The following is a 13,860-nucleotide window of genomic DNA, read 5'->3' as shown; positions in this document are numbered from 1 at the left end:
GAAAACGAGGACATGAAAAATCGCTCAAACGTGAAAACGAAGACGGGGTTTTCAGCTTCAAGCGGAGAAATAAAAGTGCGCATTGAAAGCAAATAAAAACCTAATTGAAATGTTTATCGCATCCTCATCAGGAGGTCCGTCATGAAATCAAGTCCTCATTCGGGTAAATCCAACACGGCCTCTTGTGAGAACGTCCTAACGTCCTAACGTCCTTGACGTCCTGACACTATATAAATATTTCCCCAAACTATTAAATGTCCCCTTTAATAAAATACTGAGTGTCATAAATATTAGCAGAATTCGATACTTTTTAGGTCGGTCAACTGCTTACCAACATTTGACTTTCACAACCTGCTAGTACAACTATTTGGATTTACAGTGCAAGAATAATCGTAATACGCTCAGCTTGTATTGTATGTTGAAATGAATCATAGTTACTGTAAACGTGATGCGTCTGACATTATTGGATGTCTGTTTATGTCCCGCATTTTGTTCTGGTATGTTCTGCACTCTTGCTTGTGAAAAGCGTCTGCAGGCGAGGCCAAGTGAAGCTTTTTGGCTGAGGACGAAAAAGTTACATAACAACTTTGGCAACATGTCCGCGCTCGCTTTGGCCTGACTTGGTCCTTTTTTTCTTTTCTTTTCTTTTCTTTTGGTTGCTGCTGATTTTCTTGTTCTGTCCTGCTCTGTCTTGGTCTCATGCTGGTGTTACGTAACCGCTCAAGACTCACTGCACTCCGTTAGCTACTTTAAATTTTGTGCTGCACAATAAAGAGACAAAACAAGATGTTTGATGAGATTTGCACAAAAGGTCAGGCTGTGAGCAGCAGTAGGTTGGCTAGCCTCCCGACAACTCAATTCTGTGCATTTTGCTTTGCTTTGGCTTTTTTTTTCCTTTCTGGCAGCATTTTCCAACTTCAAAGTCACTTGTTTTTTTTTTTTTTAAAGCAGAATTTACATGGCAGTTAAGACGTTCATTGAACAAGAAAGTTATTGATTTTCGTTGTCCTATCACTATATAGCGGACCACCAGTAAATCTGCACATTGGAGCAGGACCATGATTACTGGCCTCGTAAAAGATTTCCCTTTGGACGGCAACCTGCTTGACTCAGCGAATATATGCAAATTACATATATGTCATAAAATTCAGACAACGGCGCAGGCTCGGAACCGCAAAGTGTCACACTTTCAGCTATTGCTCAATAAATAAATAAATAAATTGCCAAGATGTTTCAGTAGTACCCGAGCCAGAAAAAAAAATCTCCCACCTGCTAAATGTCATGTGAGAGGCGAAGAAAGCCATCCGACGGCGTCTGGCTTCTGGCATGGGAGTGTGTCCATCTGCGAGGTCCACCCGCAATGGCGGGAGCCTGCACCTGTGGAGCACAAACATGCCGTCACTGCATGCCTGGGCCAGGAAAAGACACCATGAACATTGGCATGCGTTTTTCAAACACAATTAATAACAACTTGGATTCGCTAGTTTTCTGTCTGTCAATTAGTTCAATTAGCATGCTAGCTGGTTAGCATCACGGGGCTACATCACGGTTCTCTGCAATCACGCAGCTTTTCCCGACGGCGTTACTGGGGAATGATGACACAGAAGAAAAGAGGAGCACAAAGCAGGTTTCATCATTCCCGTCTAATGACTAGTCGCCGCTGGTGGCTCGACAGCTCGTCACTTTGATTGACAGCTCCCAGGTCGGGCGCCGGATGGCACATCAGTCAGTCAGTCAGCGGCGACAAATTGCGCCTTTCAGCGGGAAATCCTGCCTGGAAGCGGCCGTACATGTGGCGCATTGTGGATAAGCTTTAGTACCTTTCACCGGGAATTCTGCTCCCATGAACAAAAGGACGTTTAAGTTGCGTTTTAGGACACATCAAACAACAGAAAGTTAAATTTCTTCCACTTACTTTATATTCAATAGCTACACATTTTATTTAACTTTTTTTAATTTAAAGGACATATATAGAAATATATATATACACATATATATATATATATATATATACACATTCTCTCTCTCTCTCTCTCACACACACACACACACACACACACACACGCGCGCACACACACGTAAACATGAATGGACAGGTCCGGCTGCGGAATAGAATTCAGAATGTTGCACATTTATTTTTCCCATTGAATGCTTCCAACTGGCGTTGTTGCACGACTTTTGCTGCCAGGGAACGCCCTCCTTCAAGCTCGAAACAAATGAAAAAAAAAAAAATCCGTGCAGGAGAAGACATGTCACAGCATCGTGAACATTTGCCTGAGCCAATCGGATGCTTGCTAGCCCGCCCGCAAGTCAATATCCGAATGGCCTGTTGGAAAGCGATAACATTTGACCACGGTCAAGTGTTTTGTTTTGCGTTGGAGGTGATTATACGATATTTTGCAGACCATGGCAGTTATGAGAATAGGAGAATATTTCATCGCATTTGAAGATCAAACATTTCCAGTGAGTTAACATATAGATAAGGCAAAAAATAGATTATGATTTTCACTCCAATATTGATACACAAATGACAATACGATTAACCGCCATTTTGTGTGTGGAAGGCGACCTGATGTGGGACAAAATAACCCCAGCCTGCTCATTAAATCGGCATCATGGTTGATGTAAGGCGTTCTTGTAATGAGCCAGCCAAAAGCGGGTGCACGCTTGTCGCTTCATGACCTCTGTGTGTGAGCGTCAGTGTGTATAAAAATAAAACAGGTCATTTGGATGGTGTGTGAAAAAGAATGGGGGGGGGGGGGGAAGGTGAAGTTGTCTCCTCGGGCGTGTGGACCGAGCCACCGCCGACAAGTTAATTCACGCTCACAACGCTGTAGGCCATTCTGATGGTGCGCTCATCAAGTCTCGCCTTTGCGCACACACAAACACTCACACACACACAGGAGATTGTCTGTGTGTGTGCTGGTTTCACATGCTGTGTTTTACGAGGTGATAACGTTCTGTTGGGTTTTGTTCACCGTATTGACTTTCTCTCAGCACAGCAAGTGTATCGGCGAGCCGACTTCAGCACTCACCTCACTAGACACTTCATGCGCTACATCAGCAGATGTGATCCGATATGCTAATGAAAACATTTTTGATGAGATAATCATGATCGCTTTTGATTGCGCTGGGCGGATCCGGCAATTCATTTGAACCCTTTCGGGGACAGCGGTTACTACAGTGGACAGCTTATCATTTTATCAGGTTACGGGGTGCATGAAAGGGTTAAAATCTCAGAGATATTGCAGGTGTACTTCGCAAATGAGATCTGTTTGTCCGTCTTTCATTCTATCTATCCGGCAGTCCATTTGTCCGATGACGGTTGCAAGCAGATTTCTGTTCTGGACAAGTGTAACAATAACGGCTTCCACATGCTATCAAAACCATGAAAAAAGACATTTTTCAGACGTCCTGAGAAAAAGAAAACAAAGCATATCTCCCAGCCACAATGTTCGCTCTCCTGAGGCTCAGCTGCACTGTGTTTGTTTACGGAGGCAATTAAATTTCCTGCTCCCATAGCTAATATATTTGCGCGGGAATTCGGCAACACCTCTGGACCGTGCCCTCGATGTTCCGTATCGAACTATCCGAACACACGCAGCGCTCAATCCCCTCGTGATAATATTAAAAAACATGAGATGAGATCAAAGATTCCTGCATTAAAATTCCCAGCCAAAAGCTTCACAATGGGATTGCGACGCGGCATGATGCATGATGGGTAAACGCTCAGGCTCCTAATAACGCCAGAGACATGAATGACGCCTGACTGTGATGTAGACCACGGCAAAAGAGAGAGGGTGAGAGATGGAGTGTGCCACATTAGCCAGTCTGATGACAAAAATGAACACTTTCATTACTTGGACGCAACCAGTGGAAATGCTCCCCAACCCCACAAATGCACATTGCACATTTTCATCTTTTAGCACTTTCACGGAAGACATTTTTTAGATTGATTTGGATGTATCTTTAGATGTTGAATTGATTTCCTGAGCTACGACTTCTCCATGCGGCATTGGGATCAATCCCGTGCCCGCCTTTGTTTTCGTCTTAATGTGGACGACTTCCACCAGGAAATGATAAGTATCGAATCTCATACACAAGCGGGAAGATCAATACCAAGCATTGAGGGAAAGGGTTGCCTTGAATAATTACTTTTAATTATTTAATGAACACATGCATACGTCTATATTTTCTAATTGAATTTTGTCGAATAAATACAGCCGACATGTCATAAGATTATATCGGCCAATTGTTTTTTTCTGAATATTACAGTAATTCATCCAAATGAATTACAGCGGTAATGAATGAACACAATGTCAAGTTTTCACTTTAAAAATTTAGGTTAAGATATTTACATCTGTATTTTGGAAATTAGTGTTATATTTGGAAAGGCCTGACATGTTTTTTTTACGTTATGACTACTGTATAATGTAATATATAATGATAATAACGTAACAGTGTTCACGTTTTAATGTAATGTAATTTCTGTTTACATTGAATACATTTAGTTTATATGTAATAAGCTTTCCAATTTTACTTGCTGAAATTTTGACTTTTTAACAATCTACAATATGACAATAATATTTCTCATTTCTACACTTTTTATGTGTTCACTAAATAAATCAAAAAAATAAATAAATAAAACAACTTGAAAATCTTTCCGATCCACCGACATTGAAAATATTGACAGCATTTCATCAGCTTCACGTCAAGTGTCATCTAATCCCATTTCCAGGCGTCATTGTTGTTTGTCCTTGACAACTCAAATTGACCACATGAATACTAAAGCATGAGAATTTAATCTGCGCTGACGCAAGTCCCAAAAGAGTTGAGGACAAGTTGCAACACACACCTCATCTCCGCCATTATCCCCGTGAACAGCGGGGATATTTTCCCGTGTCATCCGCCGCATGAACGTATGCAACAATCACCGAGTGACTCTCTCGGCTTTGATGTTTTCCCGGCACCAGACGCTCCCGCATGGGATTTCTTCGCCGTTGCGACATGCGGGAAAGCTCTGCACAAGAAAGCAACCCGGCATTCACGCAGGTGGGAGCCGCTAACATATTATGTGCATGTCAGAGGAAGTCACGAGTCTTAACCGTAAAGTTTCGAGCAAGTGCAAAGTTGTTGTGGCAAGTCAAGCGTAGTCCCTACAAAATGTCAAGCAAGTCAAGTCGTTACTTGGTCTGCGCAAGTAAAATGTCAAGTCGTCCAACCTTACACGGTCACAAAGTCGCAGTTTAGCCACTTTGCACTCACTATTATAGCATGTAGCTTGCTGTGCTAAAACGTTCACAACCACAGTCGTGAGCTGTACTAACACACATTCACAAGCACATGGCTTTTGTAGCTGTATTTTCTATGACTTTGTCTCCTCGATGAAACATAAGCCACATGAAACGCCTGAACAGATATCAGCGAGCCAAATCGTAACGTCAACTCAGCTAGCTTGTTTGTCTGTTGCTTTTCTAGTGTAGGATGACGTTCAGTATCATAGTTGCTGGCTCTCATAATTTGGAAATCATGCCTGTTCCCATTCTTTTGTTCATTTATTCCAAAAGTGAGTGTTTGCTTGCTTTTCATTCAGCATCACAGTAAGGGAGCGCCTTTGGACCGGATGTTTCCTTTCAGCCCATTGAAGCAATGTCATCGTCGCTTTTACTCTTTTCCATCCGGCAACATCTTTGGACCTCTGGATTTTTTCATTTTTTTTTTTAGGTCTGATCTTTTTTACCCGATGCCGATCAGCTAAAAATGCAGTTTCCCCTCACTTGTTAGGATTATTATAACTCTAATACTGACAACAATTCTTCTGCCCGAACCATGTGTTTGATCGGAGAGCATGGTGTCGTCAGTGAGCTAAACAATCCTCCAATAAAAACACAAAGATGAGAACCCACCGTTTGGTATTTTTATGGAAGTCTTTCTTATAAAACCGCATCCAAACAGAAACACAACACGAATGTTTATACAGCATCCAATTATACATATGAAATGACACTCATGTAACAGCACCATTCTCGAGCTCATTCAACAATTCCATGGTAAGTATTTGAGGAGATTACCTGGCGAAATATTGATAAAGGTCTAGAAATAACTTGCACAACAAACAGTAACATGTACAATTGTGTCAATGTACTTACAGATTGTGCCTGAACTTGTCAAAAGAAAGAGGATGGAAGTGGATGTGATCACACCTCTCCACTGTCATGATTCAAAATGGCTACCCTACTGACTTTTTGGGTGGTTTTAACTACTTCCACCACTAGGGGCACTGCGCTGCACTGTAATGCAGTTTTGGGTGGTTTTAACTACTTCCACCACTAGGGGCACTGCGCTGCATTGTAATGCAGTTTTGGGTGGTTTTAACTACTTCCACCACTAGGGGCACAGCACTGCACTGTCATTCAATCACTGGGGGCAGAATAATAATCATAAACAAGACATGACGTTCAAATGGAAGTCAAATTGAGTGTTTCATAAATGTGTCCTCAGCAAGTCCGACAAGCGGCCACTTAAGTGGAAGTCTCCCAGCTCAGCACATTAAGCGACCGCACCGATCGGATTGGTTGCCACCAGAGACGACGCTGACAGTGACGGTGGGCCTTCAATAAGCCCGCGTGTGCAGTGCCTTAATTATTCATGGAGGCTTAATGAAGTGTCAAAACTGACAAAAAAGGTTCATAAGAGCAGCTCGGCTGATTGGCTTTTCTTCAGCCGGGTCATGGGAAACATTTCTCCGGTCGGGCCTTCGCGGGACCATCTCGTCCCTTTGGATCGCCATCTTCGGGAAATGGCGATGGCCTCCACGCCGACCTCGGCCCAGGCAAATGTGCCGGTATGTTGGTTTGCGAGCTATGAGTTTCATTATCATAAAAAACATTTTGGTACCAAGAAAATGTCAACAGTTTTCGGGTATTTTGAGGTCGCCGAATCCAAAAATGTTTTTTTTTTTCGATTTCGCTCTGTTTTTTTTTTCAATATTTGATATTGCGCCTTATGAGATTGTTATTGTGTTTATACTCCAACTTTGCCAGGTTTCAATAAAGCGCTACGGTTACAAGGGTGAGTTAGGGTTTCAAATTATGATTTAAAGCCAGTGTTAGGGATTCTCAAAGGTTTTAAACCAGGGTCAGGGTTTCAAATTAGGTATTCAAAAAGTGTTTCCAGGTACAGTTAAGGTTTCAAAGTATGGTTTGAAGCCAGGGTTAAGGCTCCAAAGTAAATCTCAAACCGGAGTCAGGGTTTCCAAACCTGTGCAGTGGTTTCGTATGAACAACAATCGAAGTTAGGGTGTCAAACCACAGTTGGGGTTTCAAATACCCAATTGGCATCCAGCCAGAGACGCTATCAGTCTCCCGCCAGCGAGAGACAGGCTAAGCAGCGGTAATATTACGGCGTCCAATCCGAAGACAGTTCAGCCCACCCCACCCCCGACGTGTTTATTGAATTATATTTCTTGTATGCGTCGACGGCGACGGCGGTGACAGCAACGACCGATCGATGTGTCGGCGAGCCGGGCTAACAAGCGGCCCAGGTCCACAGCGGCGGCGGCGGCGCGGCGCGGCCCCGCACTCGTGCCTGTCGGCCTCGGCTCTATTTACGGCCTGCTTTGTTTTAACATCCATTCAGCATGAGCGGAAATCAATTTTTCATTTGGACTTAATTGCATGTGCACGCCAACCGGCCGGCACGGACGCCCCCACAAAGACCCTCGCACGGCAGTATTTTAAAGCTAATTACACATCTGCCGGCTTCGTCGACCGCCGCGACGCTGTGGGATGGGGGGGGGGGGGGGGATATGGGCGCAGCCATCTTGACGCTGGCAGCGATCCGGTGGAGTTGCATGAAGCGACAGGAAACGACAACCGTCCAACGCTGACGAGCTATGACATGAATGGGAAAGCTGCCACAGAAGCGCCTGGAAGACATTATTTGGGTTTCAACTGTGGGTGAAGATTCGGGTTTGTTTTAAAAGGGTAAATTGGTTTTAAATTAGGGTTTCAAAAGAAAATAATGAAGTCAGATTTCAAGTCTGTGATCCGGCTTCAAAAATGACAATGTGGAGGCTTTTAATCCAGAGAAAGTAGGGTTCAAAACCGCGCAAATATTTCACTCAAGGTTCTACAATAGGGTTGCAAGACAAAATTGGGGTTTTGAAGAAGGATTTCAAATCTGGATTAGGGTCTCAAACTACAAGTTAAAATCCAGAGCAAGGGTTCGAAATGAGGGTTCCTAGACAGGGTAAGTGCTTTAAGACGGATAGATCGAAACGAGTGGATTTTGATGCTTCGTTCATATTCCACGAATCCAATATTCATCTGAATGTCACGTTTATAGAACATTAGCTGGTTCGCCGCCCTCCGGGCGGCTCATCAGCTAGTTCCTGCGGAAGGCTGGTAAGGTGGGCCTTCGGCCCACAAAAGAGTTGTTGCTTGGTTCAACTTTTTGTTCATTTTCATTGCTTATCGCGAAAATAAAGAGATGTTTAGCTCTACTAAATAACTAACAATTTTATTGCAATGCTTGTGGGTAGACAACATTTTTTCGCTAAGATGCCCGCGCGATCATAGTGAGCCACTGCCTGAGCGGCGCAGTGGCGGCGCGCAGCGGCGCGGTGAAGTAGGTACGTTTTGAAAAGGGACAGACAGAAGGACAGACCGCGTGCGGGACGACGCGCAATATATATATAGATTTTATTGTCTAGAACATATTGGACTTTCAATTCCACTATTTTAGCAAGAAATATGAAACGCACATGATTTGCATTGATGGGCCCCAGAAAATGATGTGCTGGCCAGGTCTGGTCCCTGGGCCTCGAGTTTAACACCTTTTCATCGCCAGAATTTCTTTTGAATGAATGCGTTAAGTAAACTGCAATTCAAAATGCAGTGTAGTGGGCCTTTTTTTTCTTGTTTGGGATTCAGTGACGGTAGATTGTTATGGCAGCAGATCTGATTTTCTTTCTACATGTTGCGGCTTGTCCCAATCCGCCAGCTGCATTACCCACAATGCAACACGAGCCCCGCCAGCAAAATCAGTAGCAAAGTTTCAGTATCTGTTTGATATTCACGTTGAGACACGAAGAAATCAAAAAGCCGCTGAGACGCATTACCGTGCTGGGCCCTCGCCGGCGGTGAGTCACGTCAATGTCTCCACGCCCAGTTTGCAGGCGACCAATCAGTAGATGAGCGAGACGTTCCATCACACGTCCGAGACGCTTCCCGCTGGACTGGAATGAGATTTTCCTGCCAGGGTTCTCTTTAACATCGCTCTCAATTGATGGATATCATTTATTTGTTTGTCGGCACTATTTGCGCATCAGCGCTATATAATGAAAACCTCCTCTCTTCACTCTCTGCTGATTTGGACAATGGCTGCTTCAAAGCCAAATGGTTGAATTCCCGTTCAATTTCGCGTATAGGTCCTTGAGACATTTCTGAGCATTAGGTAAAAGTGGTCAAATGTGCCCTTAATTTCACGTCAATCGGTAAAAGTGGCACCACTCTTCAGTGGTGAGGCCATGTCTGAAATTGCTTCAAATCAAAATCGACGACTTCCTGTTCAATTTTGAGTGTGGGTCCTTGAGACTTTTTTTTTGGTGCATCCTTCCCTCATATCCACCCAATTTTGTGTCCATTAGCAAAACGGGAGTCAGGGGCTAATTTCTTTTATTTTCTACTTTCTAACGGCGCAAAATGTTTTCTTCAAAACAAAATGGCTGGCTTCCTGTTCAATTTCAGGCATACTGCAGGTCCTTTTTGTGCGTCCTGTCACAAGACAGAATTTTCGTTTTTTGAATTTGGATGCTACCAAGTGAGTTTTGTGTTGGAGACACGCCAACATTCTCTCCAGGATACGTGCGCTTGCAAGAATTTGTGAATTTTTTAGTATGTTGAGACTCCCAACAAGGCAAATGATTTATAGTACAGATAACAGGAAACACAGCCATTCCAATCAGGGCAAATCTAGATAAATACCTGGCTAGCTCGCTAGCTGTACATAAAAAAAAAAAAAAAAAATCAAGCCAATGTTGTGGTGATAATGACGTGTGAGGATGAAACGTTCCCGTAAATGTCGTGCCCGCCCGTCCTCACTGACTGTCTCAATGTTAAAGTGCAGTATTTAGTCATTAATGTCGTTACTTGCGATTACGTTTGACGGAGCGGCAGGTCAAAACATCTCGGCGCTCACGTTGTTGAAAGCCGGGCATCGCTGAGTCATCCGGCGTATCTGTCATCCTGCATCCAGGAAAGGCTCTCAGCTGGCTTCGTCTCTTTTCCCATCCCCCTCTCCTCCCACCCACCTATCGAGTGCCACTACTCACACTTTAGTGTAGCAGGAAATGCTGATGTCACGCTGCTATTGTTTCCAGTAACACGGCGATGTCCCTGCGTGACTTTGGTGAAATTTAACAGCAAAGGGAACCTTGGGAATGAAGGCCTAAGGATATCCCAAGTGGGTTGTTTCAGTTCTGATTATTACCATGTGGTAAATCTCAATCTGGAAATGAAAAAAAAGGACCTATATTTTGGGTCACGTCACAAACGGAAACTCAGAAAATGCAACTTAGCTTTTATTGTTAACGAATGTGCTGGAATTGAGTGGCAACTAAATTATGTCACAATACAACCATTCCAGGATATTCGATATATTGGTTTTGGGCAATTGTCATTCAATAGAGTGATAAGTTGCCAGTGTGTGTGTATATATTGATATTATAATCAATATCAATATATGTATATTGACATTGGGCGCAATAAGTAATATTTTGAATTTACACTCATCAATACCTTCACAAAAAAGTTAAGCGTTGGTATACAACACAAAATAGTGCTCCGTGTTGACTTGTGATTTCATAATCCATGCTTTAAAAAAAAAAAAAACTTTTTTAATTGCGCTCGAAAAAGATGTGACCTTTCAGAGTGGATATTTTGTAACCCTTTAACATGGGAATTCAGAACTGGAACAGCATAACACTGTGGTTTGACCGCAGCTACTACGACAACAACTAAGGTTCGGTAATCAAGACGTAACATACGTTACAATATAGTGACGCTTTGACAATGAAAACAAGATTACAAAATCTTGTTTTCATTGCAAAACATCTCTGTTTCATCAAGATATTGAGGTATTTGGAACCCGACCCTCATACAGAACAAGCCAAAAGTGTCAAGACAGTAATACTTATTGTGTTGATTTTAAAATGAATATTTTTAGGGTGGTGAAATAAAAAAAATACATACAGCATTTCTAGTATTACCCCAAAGTACGCACTTTTATTTGGATGTTGTCACGGTGACAATATCAATACAGTATGTGACCGCGATCGTAAGCAATACAATACCGATCCATATAATTAGCCAAAATTGAGCACATAATTTTGGATTAAAGCTAAAATGTCGAATCAGTTGTTGTTCTCCGAGGAAAACATTCAAGAGTCTCCGTAAAAGGCTGACGATGAGCTAAGTAAGTATTTTACTTGAAAGGCTCGAATCACGCAGCGGAGCCCTGTAAAATCCGCTGCACTGGAAATGAACAACGTACATCTTCTTTACACCTAAACGCAGCATACGTATAGACGGCAGCCCGGCGCAATTATGTTTGCACACTTGAGCAATATAACCTTGGCCCCGTTATATGATGTAATGCGCCGCAATAAGTCCACTTTCCAATTAAAGGCCCAATTGGTCTCCGGGCGCTCGCATAAACTAATATGTTTGGAGACCAACGGTCCCTCTGAAAGCGGCGCTACATCTCGTGCAAAGAAAAAAAAAAATCCACTTTTATCTTACTACGCTTGAACATGGAGAGAGAATATTTCAATAATACAACTTGAAAAGAGGTGTCTCACTGGAGCTAATTGGTTAGCAGTCATTAGCTAGAGCTAGCAGGGATGCTGCTGTTCGCGGGGGCAAGCGGTGATTTTCCAGGTTGTAGTCAAATAATATAAAGTGGATTAAAGGATGTAACGTGGATTAAAATATATAAGAACACATAAATGGGTCATTAACAAATAGAGGTAGACAAAAACTGTAATTTGAGCCAAAAAAAAAAACGTCAAGTGATATAAAGTGGAATAAAAGAAGTAAAGCGAAATAGAGAATGTAAAATAGTCCAAATATGGATTAAGGTATCAAACGCAGAATTAAAGCCGTAATATTACACAATCATACACGATGATGTAAAGTGGAATGAAAGAGGTAAAGTGGAATAAGGATGGAAAATTGACAAATGTGAAATGAGGTAAAAAATAGTGAATAAAAGATGTAATGTGACAATATTACAGTATATATAATTGTGTAATGTGGATTAAATGAATTGGAATAAAGCAATTAAGTGGAATAAAGGGTGTGAATGGACAAAATGTGGAGTCAAGTGTCACATTCAACTAGTCAAAATTATGCAAGTGGAATAAGGGATGCAAAAGGTTGAACTAAACGACAAAAGGGTGCAATGCAAGCAGAAATATGGGCTGTGGAGCCAAACCATAAGGTGGAATAAAAACTGTAATTATCTGTAATAATGATGTAAATGCAAAAGTACAAAAAGGATCAACCAAAGAATTCAATGTGGAATAAAGTATATAATATGTTCAAATGTCCAGCATACAAACTTGGACAATGCATCATAAAAATACAAAAGTGAAGCCTTACATATTTTTCTCAAAACAACAGCAACAAAAAAAAGACTATCGAAATTATATTTTCTACATGACCATATAATCATATGTGGGAATTTTCCAGTCATATTGGGTATTGTTTGTAATGCCAGCGCAACGTCACCCAGGCAGTCATTTTTGGAATCCGAGTAGGAATCCTGTACTTAAGTGACTCATCCTATGAAATTTTGATATGATTAACTCGTCCAGCATGATGTCATGGAGTGGCCGGCACAATTTACACACACGCAGCTCCATTAAAAAGAAAAAAAAAAAACATATTTTAACACGCTGAGGCAGGGGGGGATGATGTCACACTCTAAATCCACTCTGGGCCAGACGGGAGCGAAAACGACAAAGTGGCGGCTAAGGGGCTCTGCCAAACTGCAGCGGGGAGCCACACCGGTGCTATCGCGCTCACTGGAACAACATCCGGCCGTCAATACATTATCGGCCGCTGCGAAAACGCAACGCACTCGCCGTGGTAGTGCGTTAGCAATGTGGAAGCAAAGCAACAATCAATCGTGAATAAAAGACATGGATGGAAAAAGTGGAATGGAGACAAAGATTTGGGGTCATACGGTTAGAAACGGGCGAAAGGATGCAATGTGGCATCAAGGATGTCAAGTGTGGTGTAAAGGAAGGTTGCGGAAAAAGATCGGATGTGGTGTATAAGATGGCTGGTGGACAATCGGATGCGATTGAAAAATATATTCAGTGATGCAATTGAAAGATGCGCTCTAATATTGTACCGTGGTACCTCTACTTACGAACGTCTCTTCATATGAAATTTTAACAGGAAAAGATTGCCTCTTGTTGCGAAAAAAAATTACTGAAAGAAATTAATTATAAGATCCGAAAGGTAAAGATGCAGTATGGGCTGCTACTTGTAATTCCAAGTTTCCTGAACGCAACATACTCGTAGCTGCTCTACTATTGGCTATTACCTAGCCTCTTCCTGGCATTCCATTGGCTAAGAGGGGGCACTAATGTCCGGGTCAATGCGTGTAGATAGATTGATATGTGTCGATGCACCGTCCTCGTCATTCGACCCTTGGGCGAAGTGACATTCCGATAGTTTAACGCAGGTGTCACCAACATTTTTGAGGGTGAGAGCAACTTCATGTGTACCGATTGTGTGAAGGGCTACCAAATTGATACACGTCTGAAATAACATATTTGTCCAAAATACC

General features: G+C 42.4%; 1 long non-coding RNA gene across 3 annotated transcripts in view; it reads right to left on the bottom strand.

Annotated features, from left to right (window-relative positions):
• Positions 1 to 13,860, bottom strand: part of LOC127616056 (uncharacterized) — a 64,798-nt gene that overhangs the window by 1,311 nt on the left and 49,627 nt on the right. Inside the window, exons 1-2 of one of the 3 annotated variants that reach the window (XR_007967023.1) lie at positions 6,150 to 6,220; positions 1,270 to 1,377 (exon numbers count right to left, since the gene is read on the bottom strand). This is a non-coding gene — a long non-coding RNA (uncharacterized LOC127616056). Of the gene's footprint in view, positions 1 to 1,269; positions 1,378 to 4,855; positions 5,004 to 6,149; positions 6,221 to 13,860 lie in introns of those variants that run through there. The other 2 variants (XR_007967024.1, XR_007967022.1) reach the window with 2 other exon arrangements.

This window comes from Hippocampus zosterae, chromosome 15, assembly GCF_025434085.1.
Source record: "Hippocampus zosterae strain Florida chromosome 15, ASM2543408v3, whole genome shotgun sequence".
In the NCBI taxonomy this organism is placed as follows: domain Eukaryota; kingdom Metazoa; phylum Chordata; class Actinopteri; order Syngnathiformes; family Syngnathidae; genus Hippocampus; species Hippocampus zosterae.
This window is presented reverse-complemented; position numbering and strand designations above follow the sequence as displayed.